Here is a 12,641-nt window from a genome sequence, read left to right on the forward strand (position 1 = left end):
TCAATTTAGTATATCAAACTCTATAAATGATCAAAACCAATGCTGAAAAGTGCCTAAAAAAGTCATTCTATTCAAATTTTATTAATACTCTACCGCATACGCTGCTTTCAGAAGAGAAAAATAAGCTAAAAACGAAGTTCAAATAATTTATTAGGATTTTTTTAAGATATTTTATGAAAATTCATATTGAAAAAGTTAATTTATTCAAGTTTAAAAAATCTAAATCAATTTTTGGCCTGTTTGCGGTAGAGTGTTAATGATAATATGCAAGTTAATTTCAAAATACTAATGAAAATGATTGTAGATGGTAATCCTAGTTTCATTTTTTCTCAATTTAGTATATCAAACTCTATAAATGATCAAAACCAACGCTGAAAAGTGCCTAAAAAAGTCATTCTATTCAAATTTTATTAATACTCTACCGCATACGCTGCTTTCAGAAATTCATATTGAAAAAGTTAATTTATTCAAGTTTAAAACATCTAAATCAATTTTTGGCCTGTTTGCGGTAGAGTGTTAATAATAATATGCAAGTTAATTTCAAAATACTAATGAAAATTATTGTAGATGGTAATCCTAGTTTCATTTTTTCTCAATTTAGTATATCAAACTCTATAAATGATCAAAACCAATGCTGAAAAGTGCCTAAAAAAGTATTTCTATTCAAATTTTATTAATACTCTACCGCATACGCTGCTTTCAGAAGAGAAAAATAAGCTAAAAACAAAGTTCAAATACTTTATTAGGATTTTTTTTAAATATTTTATGAAAATTCATATTGAAAAAGTTAATTTATTCAAGTTTAAAACATCTAAATCAATTTTTGGTCCGGTTGCGGAAGAGGGTTAATGAATATAATGCAATCAAATTTTAAAATATTAATAAAAAATGATTCTAGGCAGTAATTGTAGTTCCATTTCTTTGAAATGAACAGCAAGTTTGTTTTAAGTTTATACAAATTTATAAAGTAAATAAAATAAAATAAGTAAATAAATAAAAAGTAGGAAATTATTTCAGCAAGATTGGTGGAGGCTGGCGGGAGCAACGTGGTGGCTGGATGGAACGTGGTGTGGCAAATGACGACAACGACAGCGGAGGCAGACAATAATGTGGCGGCAGCGTGGTGGTGGCAACGTGATGGCACTACATATATATAAATATATTAATACATACGTATATATTTATAAGATAAAATGATTGCAATCAAAATTATAAAAAGTAGATACATACCAGGAATTATTTTAGCGGGATGATGGTGGCGGCTGGCGGGAACAACGTGGTGGCTGGAAGGAACGTGGTGTGGCAAATAACGACAACGACACCGGAGGCAGACAATAATGTGGCGGCAGCTTCGTGGTAGCAACGTGGTGTAAGAAGAGCACTACATATATATAAATATATTAATACAATTATAACACATTTTAGGGATGAAAATGAAAACACTTACCTTAAATTTTTGATGCATGAAACGACGTGATGGCAACAGGCGACGGGCGGGCGGCGGCAAATGGGAAATCGAACAAATCTCCTATATATATGATGAAAAACAAATTATTTATCAAAATAAATGTGTACTTTTAATAAATAAATGCTTTTAAATAATAAATACTACGTAATCTAATGAAATACTTACTTTTTATTTTTGCTTCAGCTCTCCGCTGAATAGCTCCTCTTATCGATCAGACATTCACGATTCACACTGTAAGACTGTAACCAGTGGTACCACTTTACTTCAATTGAAGTAGATCTACTTCTTTAAAAAAAAAAAAATTAAAATCTACTTCCTACTTCGCACCATTACAAAAATATCAAAATCTACTTCATTTTAAAATCACTGTTCCAATCTACTTCAAGTTATCAAAATATAAGCCAAATCTACTTATTTTTTTCAGAAAACCAAAAATTTGACTAAAAATTGTTATAAAACAATATATAGAAATACATTTACACCGAAAATATGTAGTTGGAAAGAATTCAATTTTTTGTTTCTAGTTGTTTTTACTAAATAAATTATTTAACTTAAGTAAATTTAATAGAACTATTTTCTTTTAATATAGATTTTTTATAAAGAAAAGGATATTTTGAAATCTACTTCGATTTTTCTCAATCTACTTCCATTTTTTCTTCAAATCTACTTCGAATTTTTTTCTGCAAGTGGTAACGCTGACTGTAACTGAATGGCTTGGGTTGGCTTGGGGACGCTTGGCTACATCATTTAACGAAAGAAATTCTTTCGTTCTACGTATCAACAAGTAGTGTTCCCACTTTATTTTACGCGTTCTTTAAAATTTAAGGGTGAACTATGTGCAAAGAGCACAGTTAATACACAAAAGGTATTCTCTTGTAAATATATGTTTTCAAAAATTGAATATCAGTTAATATAAAGTTAAATTTTTACTGTGATTGTCAATATTCTTACAATAATATTGACAATCACAGTAAAAAAAATTAACTTAAAATTTGCTTTCATGTTGAAAGCACAAACAACCGTTGAAACGACACCAAAAAATAAGAACTAAAGGGGTTTTCACATTCAACAACATTTACATCTCCTTGTGTCGTTAACTACTGTTCACATTGATACGAACGGTTGTTCAACCGAGATAAATGTTTGTGTGAGCAAGAAAACTTTGAAAATGAGAACAAAAAACAAAACTACTTATTATGTACAAACACAAAAAAATACACTAGGTAAAAAGCCCCGTTTTATTTGATTCCCCAACTCGGTTAAAAAAAATGATATTTCGACACCTGTCAAATGTGGTATCAAAACATTTTATTCTCATACTCATAAAAAGGGTTATTTTGAAACCTGCAAACTGAATAAAATTATTACTTTAGTAAAAAGTTAAATGATATGAAAATCTTGTTCATAATGGGTGCGTTCACGTACGCACAGATACCCTATCCAAGATACCAAAGTATCCGCTACGTTTGTGAACACGAATCAGCTGTTCTTCAAATCTCCCATAAGATACACAAGAATCCAGAAATTTTTAGGATACCTTTGGATTTTTTTGCTTGTCAACACATGTGTTCGATCAGCTGAGATTTTATATGGGATTACAACAACACAAAGGTATCCGGATACCCTTGGATCGGTACGTGAACGCACCCAATTTGATACACTTTTTAAAAGTGTGATCACTGCAACACGCAAGTTGCCCTTCGTTAAGTTTTGATTAACTATGCATTGAATCAATGAACACGTTCATTAAATCTATGAACACGTTCACTAAATCTATGAACACGTTCATTAAATCAATGAACACGTTCATTAAATCTATGAACACGTTCATTAAATCTATGAACACGTTCACTAAATCTATGAACACACTCATTAAATTCATGAACACGCTCACTTCCACAATAAATGTATTCGTTAAATGATATGAAAACCTTTTTCATAATTCGATACACTTTTTAAAAGTGTGATTACTGCAACACGCAAGTTGCCCTTTGTTAAGTTTTGATTAACTATACATTGAATTAATGAACGGTTCATTAAATCAATGAACACGTTCATTAAATCATAAATCTATGAACACGTTCACTAAATCTATGAACACGTTCATTAAATCTATGAACACGTTCATTAAATTCATGAACACGCTCACTTCGACAATAAATGTATTCGTTAAATATGAATCTTAACGAATAATTGAAATAATGAATGGTTTATTAAGTTTTGGTGCCTTTTAAAAAAGAAGAAAAAAAGATTTATTTTATTTTCGTCATATCTTTTCTATTTTTGCTTTTATTGAAAAATTGTCAGATATAAAAGTTGAAGATTTTTTAATTTCCGACACAATATATTAAATATGTTTTTTAGATTTTCGCTTTCGTTTAGAAGTAATAGCGACTTTTGTGAAATAAAACATCTCTCAAACAAAAAGACATGAAATTTATTCTTTTTTCGTCAATATCTTTTCTATTTTTGCTTTTTTTGAAAAACTGTCAGATATTATAGTTGTAGATTTTTTAATTTCCGACAGAATTATTAAATAAGTTTTTTAGATTTTCGCTTTCGTTTAGAAGTAATAGCGACTTTTGCAAAATAAAACATCTCACAAACATTGAATTAGTGAATGTGTATTGATTCTAATGAATGGCGTTCATTGTTTTAACGAACAGGTTCATAGAATCTTTTATCAAAAAGTGTATCGGATATTTATGAACGGCTGTTCATTGAATTAATGAATGGTTCATAGATTTTAATGAATGGCGTTCATTGTTTTAACGAACAGGTTCATTGGGATAATGAACAGATTTTTTTATGAACGTCTATTCATTGAATTAATGAACGTTCATTGATTTTAATGAATGTACCTTAATGTACAGGTTCATTAATTCAATGAATAGCCGTTCATAAAAAAAATTTAAGACAAAAACGGATTTTAATGAACGAGATTAATGAACGTTCATAGGTTCATAATTTTATTTTTAATGAATAGTTCATTGAATTAAGGGATGGTGCATTAATTCCGTGAACCGTACATTAATTTCAAGTTAATGAACGCCGTTCATAAATTTTATGTACAATTTTTGGTTCAGTGTAGCTATAACTGAGGCCTTAAATTTTCAAATAGATATTTTGGATTTTTTTATTCGATTTGAAACACAAATGCTGCACTAATCGATTTAAAATAACTCAGAAAATTTTTATTGAAAATAAAATTTGCAATGGAACTATGTATTGTTTTTTTGTTAAGATTGTATATATTTGTTTTCCTGATGCAAATTCATTTTTCGTGCAAGATGATTGACATTTGAAACAAAATGAACCAAATCATTCCCTTAAAGTGTTTCAAATTTTTTCCTGTTCCACTGCAAACGAAAAACTTTTTCGTGTGTATTTCAATCAGGAAAAAAAGAGTAGGTAGATTTTGTATCTTTCAACTGACATAAGTTTTCCTGATCGCTGTAAACGACCATCAGGAAAAAATATTCAATTTCATACTGTTTCTTTTGCTATGACTGGCCTTTTAACTACAAAGCATCACGTTTGCACCAGAAATATTTTTGATGCTAAAGTATCACGCGTTAATGAAAAACGAAAAGAAAATCTTAAGAAAATTCCGTTGTATAGGTACTTCCTATAGTCCGGTCAATTTAGACATTCGATGTTGGACAGATTTCGCAGCAAGCTGAAAATTGGTAGGATTGTTGAAAACACCATCATAAATGAAATCTAAAAAGTCCTCATCGATCCGACTCCTGCTAAAAATTTTACTTGGGATCAAAGGTCACAAAAATGATTTTGGTGATTTTCGGCAAAACGGTAAAATTTTTCATAAAATTTGCGATGCCAAAATTTTAGATCAGGTAATTATCAATAAAGAATGTCAACACACGTTTTTCCTAAGAGCCACCGTTTTTGAGATATAACGATTCAAAAAGTTGATGTTGAGTTGTAATCGTCATAATCAGGCCTATTCTAGCCAAATACTCCCGTTTTAAAAGTTTTCCGGTAGTAAGTTTGCAACTTTTATAATAATATGGGACGTCAGATTGCCTTGATAGATTTTTTGGAATCAGCATTAAAAAAAATCTTGAAATCATGTATCATATGTATGTGTATGTGTATATAACACCATTATCTACCAAATCTATTATTGCTTATTTCGAAAATCTTAATTTCGCGGTTCGAACTTGAAAATCGCGACTTGCGGACAATTTTTCAATTTTGTTTTATTGAACATACTATATACAATTGACTTAAGCTTAACTTATTTCTAATAAGATACATTGATTGATATAAAATTTGTTGGCACATATGGGGCCTAACCTTATACAATGGATAAAAGATAAAATATATTTAAATATAGTACATGAATAGGCTTAATTTTACAAGTCTGCTGACTAGGTTATCCTCGGGGTGTTCCTTCCCGGTTGTCCAGTTGTTGTATTGATTATGGTGGGTTGGGTGGTATGGCATTTAGCCGCGGTAGTAGGCCGATTGCGTATCGGCGTAAAAGTAAACTACTTCCTCGTTGTCGGTTGGGATTATGTGCTCATCCAGAATATCCAAAGCACTAAGGTATCTGGGTTCGGGATGTCGTTGTTGGGTTCTCATGCTTCTCATCAGCTGATTGGGGTGGTTGGCGATGCTTCCGACAAGTTTCTTTGCAGATTGCAGCAGATACTTTTCCAACGTCATGATGTTTGCTTCCTCGTAAAGTCGCTCGTTGCTGTAGTATTTTTGTCGCTGTCGATCGAAGTAAAGTCCGGTGCAGATCCTCAGGATTTTCCTCTCAAAAATTTGAAGTTCCTTCATGGCTGTCTTGGAAATGGTATACCATACCGGAAAGCTATAGGCGATGACAGGTCGAAGAAGCTGCTTGTAGATCAGGAGTTTCGTTGGTTGGCTTAATCCGTTTCTTCTCTTCATCAGGGGGTGAAGGCGATGGAAGGCGTAGTTGGCTTTTTTCAGGACAGACCTAGAGTGAAGGTTGAACCTCAGGAGCTCGTTAAAGTTGATCCCTAAATACTTCGCGTTTCGTTTGGCTGCCAATTTAGTACCATCAGGTAGTGTAAGTGTGATGCTCCTACAGTTTGCAGCTGACCGAATGCTTCGTCCTCCTGTTCGTCTAAAGCACAGTAATTCCGATTTTGATGAGTTGATCCGGATACCCCATTTACTGTAGAACTCATACAGTTTTCGAATGTGAGCTTCAACTTTCCTGGCAGCTATCGTTGGCGAGACGGACTTGTAGTATGTGAGCGAATCGTCAGCGTAAAGCAGGTTCTCGCACTCACTTGCAAGCGGCTGGTCCGATGTCAGGATACTATAGAGGAAGGGACCAAGTTTTGATCCTTGGGCAACTCCAGCTCTAATGCACTTCATTGCTGATTTTCTATTCTCCACTTGTACGAAGAAGTTCCTAGAAGAAAGAAAAGAAAAAATGATTTTTATTAGTGCTACAGGGAAGCCTAGTAAATGAAGTTTATGGATAAGGGCTTCTATCCATACGCTGTCAAATGCTTTCTCGACATCCAGAAAGCATGCGACGGTAACTTGATGGTTGTTCAAAGCTGAGGTGATTTCTTGGTGGAACTTCATGAGCGGATGCAGTGTGGAGTGCTTCTCCCGAAAGTCGAAATGTTGAAATCGCTGCAAAACTTCTTGAGCTTCCTCAGTGTCAGCTCTTCCAAGAGCTTACTTAGGTTGTTGAGAAGAGAAATTGGCCTGTAATTAGATATAATGTCCCTCACACCTTTCTTAGGAATTGCCACGATTCTTGCAGTTTTCCATTTCTGCGGGAAGTAGCTGTTGTTGATGCAGTTGTTGAGGATAATGGTTAAGAATATTAATATTGTCTGCGGGAGCCTCTTAATGACGAAGTTGGAAATGCCATCCGGTCCGGCTGATTTCTTAGGTTTGGATAGGCTAATTATTTCGGCAATCTCTTCTGGGGTGCTCAGGTTTGGGCTGTCAACTGGATCACTTGCGGGATTGGTGTTGCTGAATGTTGCTACATCGATGTTAGGTACTAAGGTCCTTCGGATGGATGCTTCCATTTCCTGTAAGAAGACTGGGTCTGCGGAAGGGTTCAGTGTGAAGTTACCTTCGAAGTGGGCTGCAAATGCTTCTGCTTTTTCCTGAGATGTTGTTGCTTCTCCATTGTTGGTGTTAATAACTTTCGGCATTGGTGACTTCTGTCCAACAATTCGGTTGATATTCTTGAAGGCATCAGGTCCGGGCTTTATTGACTGCAGTCTCTTCTGGAACTGTGTGTTGTTGAAGTGTTGAATGGCGTTACGGAGCATGATGTTGGTGCACTGCAGCTCACTCCACACTGTCCGGTAGTTGGCATTTGATGTGTTTAAGTCCCGCTGGTGGATCCTTTGGAGGCGTTTTCTTAACCGCTGTCTGTGTGCGTATAAATTTTGCACGTGTACTGGAAGATGTTGGTAGCGGTCCTTTGATGTCTTCGGCTGTTTTTGATTGTCCAGTGCACTTGTGATTGCCGTTTCCAGAGAATCAATAGCAGCATCAATTTCAACATTCTGGAGATTTCTGTTGTGTGGTGGGAAAGTGATGGATTATTCAACCTCTCTTTGCAGCCTGTCTATATCCAATCTCCTATAGTTGATGAAGTGTTCCGCTGGTTGTGTCACTAAGTTGATGGGCTGATGAAGCTTAATACTGAGCTGAACTGCTTCATGGTCCGAGTCGCTGGATACTGTTGAACAGATAAAGTTGCAGAAATCAGGATGAATATGCACAAAATTTGATGTTACTAAGAAGAAGTCCAATGTTGAAGGTGTTCTTGGGTAGGTTGGTTTCGGTTGAGAAATTACAACTAACGAGTGTTGGGCACTGTTGAAATCCAACCAGTCGGATATTGCCTTCCCTTCAGTGTTGATAGTTGTATCCATCCAAAGGTGATGTCTAGCATTGAAATCACCGCCGATGAGTCCATAAGTGCTTCTCGAGAGTGTGCCGTTGAGGGTCTGTAAGTCGCTCTGGATGTTTTTGGCCGTGGAATTGCATTTGAAGTACACGCTTATTATGGTGAGTGTCTCATCTCTTCCTAGGTTTAAGATTACGGCAGTAGCTTCACTGGTCAAGAGTCCTTTGATGATGGTTTCACTGGTGCTTATATTTTTCTTTACAAAAATTGCAGTCCCTCTGCGGTTCTCGGCTTTGTCCTGTCGGAAGGTGTTAAATCCAACGATGTCAATGTTATTTTTCCGTGTCAAGTTGGTCTCGCTGATGAGGGCGATGTCTGGGCTGTTGTTCTTCAAGAACAAGTTGAATGATGTCCTCTTCTCCAGGCTGTACAATGAATTGACATTGTACGTCAGCATGTGGAGCTTCTTTAATGACATAGTGTGTAGATGAAGGTGGCTAAGGCCGCGGACTTATCTTTATCACTCAGAAGCCCATAGTTAGATGGAACGGCACTGTTATTGTGTTTGGTTCTTCATTGGTGCTATTGGCTTGGGTGTTGCTGCCTTTGGTGGTTGTGCTTTTAGGGCCATTGCTGCATAGCTCACTGCTGGCCGGGTAATGGTACATGCTGACTTAGCAGCAAACTCCTGGTGAGACTTTTTCTCCGCCAGCACCTTATTCCTTTCGGTAAGCTTAGCTTTCAGTGTCGGGCATCCTTTGAAGCTAGCTGGATGTCCTTCCTTCTTACAGTTGGCGCACCATACATTCGATCCGGTGTTTTCCTTCCTTCTACATTGTCCTGGTTCATGGTCTTCTTTGCACTTAACGCAAACATATTGGCGGCCGCAGTTTGTGGCAACGTGACCAAAACGTTGGCAGTTTCGGCATTGCACGATGTCGTTGGTCCTAAGACGCTCCCAATGAACCCGGTGGTTCATTATCAAGGTCTTTGAGTAGACCTCGGCGATGTCACAGCTCTTACTTAGTTCTACGACGAAGTTGTTGAATTCTTTGCACTGTGCCTTTTTGGACTTGAATTCAGTGACTTTGATGACTGGGAGACCCTCGATCCTAAGTTCATCTTCTATTTCAATGGCTGCGAGTGTGAAGTGAAGTCCTTTCAGCAGCAGTAGGTTCTTCCTATCTTCTCGGGGTGTAAAGGTATTAAATTGGATCTTCCTCGCCTTTAGGAAGTTTTTAATGTCCTCAAAAGATTGGCGATTCCCAGTTGAAATGATGGTTGTCTTTGTGCTCCGGTTTTTAAATGTCACCTTAAGGTTTTTATTTTTGCAGAATCTGCTGATTTCCGCGATGTTAGCGGAAAAACAGAAGATTGGTGGCATTCCTGTTGCCTTGGTGGTGGGGATTGGAGGCGTTGGCTGGGTGGCAGTTGTACTTGCTGTTGCTGGTTGTTTAGCTGTTGGTGGCTGAGTTGCAGCTTGTGACTGTTGTGCTTTTGGCTGCTTGTTTGGACTGGCTGATGTTGGCTGCTTATTCGGAGAATGCTGGGCTGTTGCTGTTGATGGCTTGTGGAAATCCGTGATTATTAGTTTTTTTGCTGCAGTTGCTCCTTTTCCGGATTTCCTAGGCCTCTTCTGCCCTGGCTGGGGAGATTCACCATCAATTTCCGAACTGGAAGCAGAATCACAAGTATCCTCTTCTTCGCTGGCTGGCTCATCTTGGCTGGTTTGCACTTCATCGTTGGCGTGTGTCGATGAGCTTTCTTCACTTTCGGTTTCCATTTCGTCTTCGGCTTTGTCTTCTTTGTTCTTCTGCAATTGATCATCCCTTGTGATAAAACTTCCTAGGGTTTTATTGATTCGCGGTCCGTGTTCAGGACCCAGGTCGTTGATGATCCTCTTAATTAGTTCTTCCAGGGCAATAAACGCACTTTCAAGATTAAAAGGCTCACCCATTTTTAATTGCTGCTAATTGTTTTTACTTTAATTATTATATGGCACCACTTAGTTTAATCCTCGCACGATGTTTTAAGAAAAACTTTCATGCGCACATTAATTAATATAGTCGATCTATTTAGTCTAATGTTTTGTTTTTAAAATCAATTATGTATATCTTTACTGCTTTAACTTTCATGTATAATTTATGTAATTATTTTCTTTAAAGCTTTCTGTTTATGTAAGTGACAACTATATTACAAAGTCGTGTTGCTGATGATGGCCGATACATCGGTCGAAATGCATACAAATAAATAAATTTAGTTGACTCAAATTAAATGGTGTTTTTTATTTTTATTTTTTATTTATAGCCCAGGGAAATTAGTAATTTAAATCGCATTTTTCGCGGGACAAAATTTTTTTCATGAAATGTGTTCGGGTGGTTGTCCTCATCATAAAAGTCAATTTGTTGGGATAATTGGAGGTTGGGAACAGCCGCCATCTTGAAAAAGAGATTGGTATCGTTTTTATTGAATAGCTCCATTGTTATTCATTTTAACAAAAAATGACAAAGGTAAGACTTATTAACAATAAAATTATCTAAGAAATGATATACAAAACAATTCCATGAGTTGATTAAATAAAATTTTATAGTTGGTCAAAGTGCGGGTTTGTATCGCAAGGTTGGGACAAAATGACATTTTTTCATATATCTGACGAACTTTTGATTTGTTTGGATAATTCTTTATGAATGAATTGTTGTACTTATAATTACCTATAAAATGAGCCCACAATCGTTATTGTCACCATCGTATTGTAGAAGTAATCTAACTCCAAAACTCTCCATGTACTAGTCAAAAGTAAGAAAAAAGCTGTTTTTTTGCTAGTAGGCCGAGAAAATTTTGGGAGTAGAGGTACAACCAAAATATAAGTACCCAGTTTTGCAGCCATACGCGTGTTAATATCGATTTCAAAGGTCTGACAACTCTAATTTTGTGCTTTATACAGTTTTTGGGGGGTTAAATAACGTAAGTTTTCCAGTTAATGTGAATGGGCTAAATTTATACTATTTGAAATTATAAATATACAAGCTGATGCTCTATTATTTTTCCTAAATCTGAACACCCCAATCTTGAGGATGTGACCAATAGAACTATATATAAGCCGTTTATACGATTATGTTTTAGAAGCTTTTTTTGTTTAGATTTTTGTTTGTTTATTTGAATTGAAAAGCCTGATATGGTTAGTTAAAAAAGCTTATATCGTGAGTTCTATTAACCCCATAGCCGAGATTGAGGTGTCCAGATTTAGGAAAAATAATAGAGCATCAGCTTGTATATTTATAATTTCAAATAGTATAAATTTAGCCCATTCACATTAACTGGAAAACTTACGTTATTTAACCCCCCAAAAACTGTATAAAGCACAAAATTAGAGTTGTCAGACCTTTGAAATCGATATTAACACGCGTATGGCTGCAAAACTGCGTACTTATATTTTGGTTTTACCTCTACTCCCAAAATTTTCTCGGCCTACTAGCAAAAAAACAGCTTTTTTCTTACTTTTGACTAGTACATGGAGAGATTCGGAGTTAGATTACTTCTACAATACGATGGTGACAATAACGATTGTGGGCTCATTTTATAGGTAATTATAAGTACAACAATTCATTCATAAAGAATTATCCAAACAAATCAAAAGTTCGTCAGATATATGAAAAAATGTCATTTTGTCCCAACCTTGCGATACAAACCCGCACCTTGAGCAACTATAAAATTTTATTTAATCAACTCACGGAATTGTTTTGTATATCATTTCTTAGATAATTTTATTGTTAATAAGTCTTACCTTTGTCATTTTTTGTTAAAATGAATAACAATGGAGCTATTCAATAAAAACGATACCAATCTCTTTTCCAAGATGGCGGCTGTTCCCAACCTCCAATTATCCCAACAAATTGACTTTTGTGATAAGGACAACCACCCGAACACATTTCATGAAAAAAAATTTGTCCCGCGAAAAATGCGATTTCATGCCCATATTTTGACTAATTTCCCTGAGCTATTATTAAAATTAAATCAATAAGGCCCATTTGCTCATACTAGTCATAAATTCTCATCTTAGCTAGGTCGAACATAACTCTTGTGTTGTACTTAGTTTATTCTAAGTTGCTAAAAAATATTTATGTTTAACCTAGCAATGATTTACTTTCATGATATAAATCGCTGAGAACTTCAGATTCAAAAGTCAAATCAATAGAAACGTCAAATAATTTAAATAGATTTTGAGCAATTTAGCAATTAATATACAACAATATCGTTAAATTTTCAAGTTTGTGTCTTTATCTT

General features: G+C 35.3%; 1 long non-coding RNA gene across 1 annotated transcript; it reads right to left on the reverse strand.

Annotated features, from left to right (window-relative positions):
• Positions 1 to 830: 830 nt before the first annotated feature.
• Positions 831 to 1,708, reverse strand: LOC129912491 (uncharacterized). The gene is made up of 4 exons (XR_008771835.1): positions 1,634 to 1,708; positions 1,448 to 1,528; positions 1,231 to 1,381; positions 831 to 1,143 (listed from the first exon to the last, which is right to left on the reverse strand). It is a non-coding gene; the product is annotated as an uncharacterized LOC129912491 (long non-coding RNA).
• Between the last annotated feature and the right edge of the window lie 10,933 nt (positions 1,709 to 12,641).

This window comes from Episyrphus balteatus, chromosome 2 (genome assembly GCF_945859705.1).
Source record: "Episyrphus balteatus chromosome 2, idEpiBalt1.1, whole genome shotgun sequence".
Classification (NCBI taxonomy): Eukaryota; Metazoa; Arthropoda; class Insecta; order Diptera; family Syrphidae; genus Episyrphus; species Episyrphus balteatus.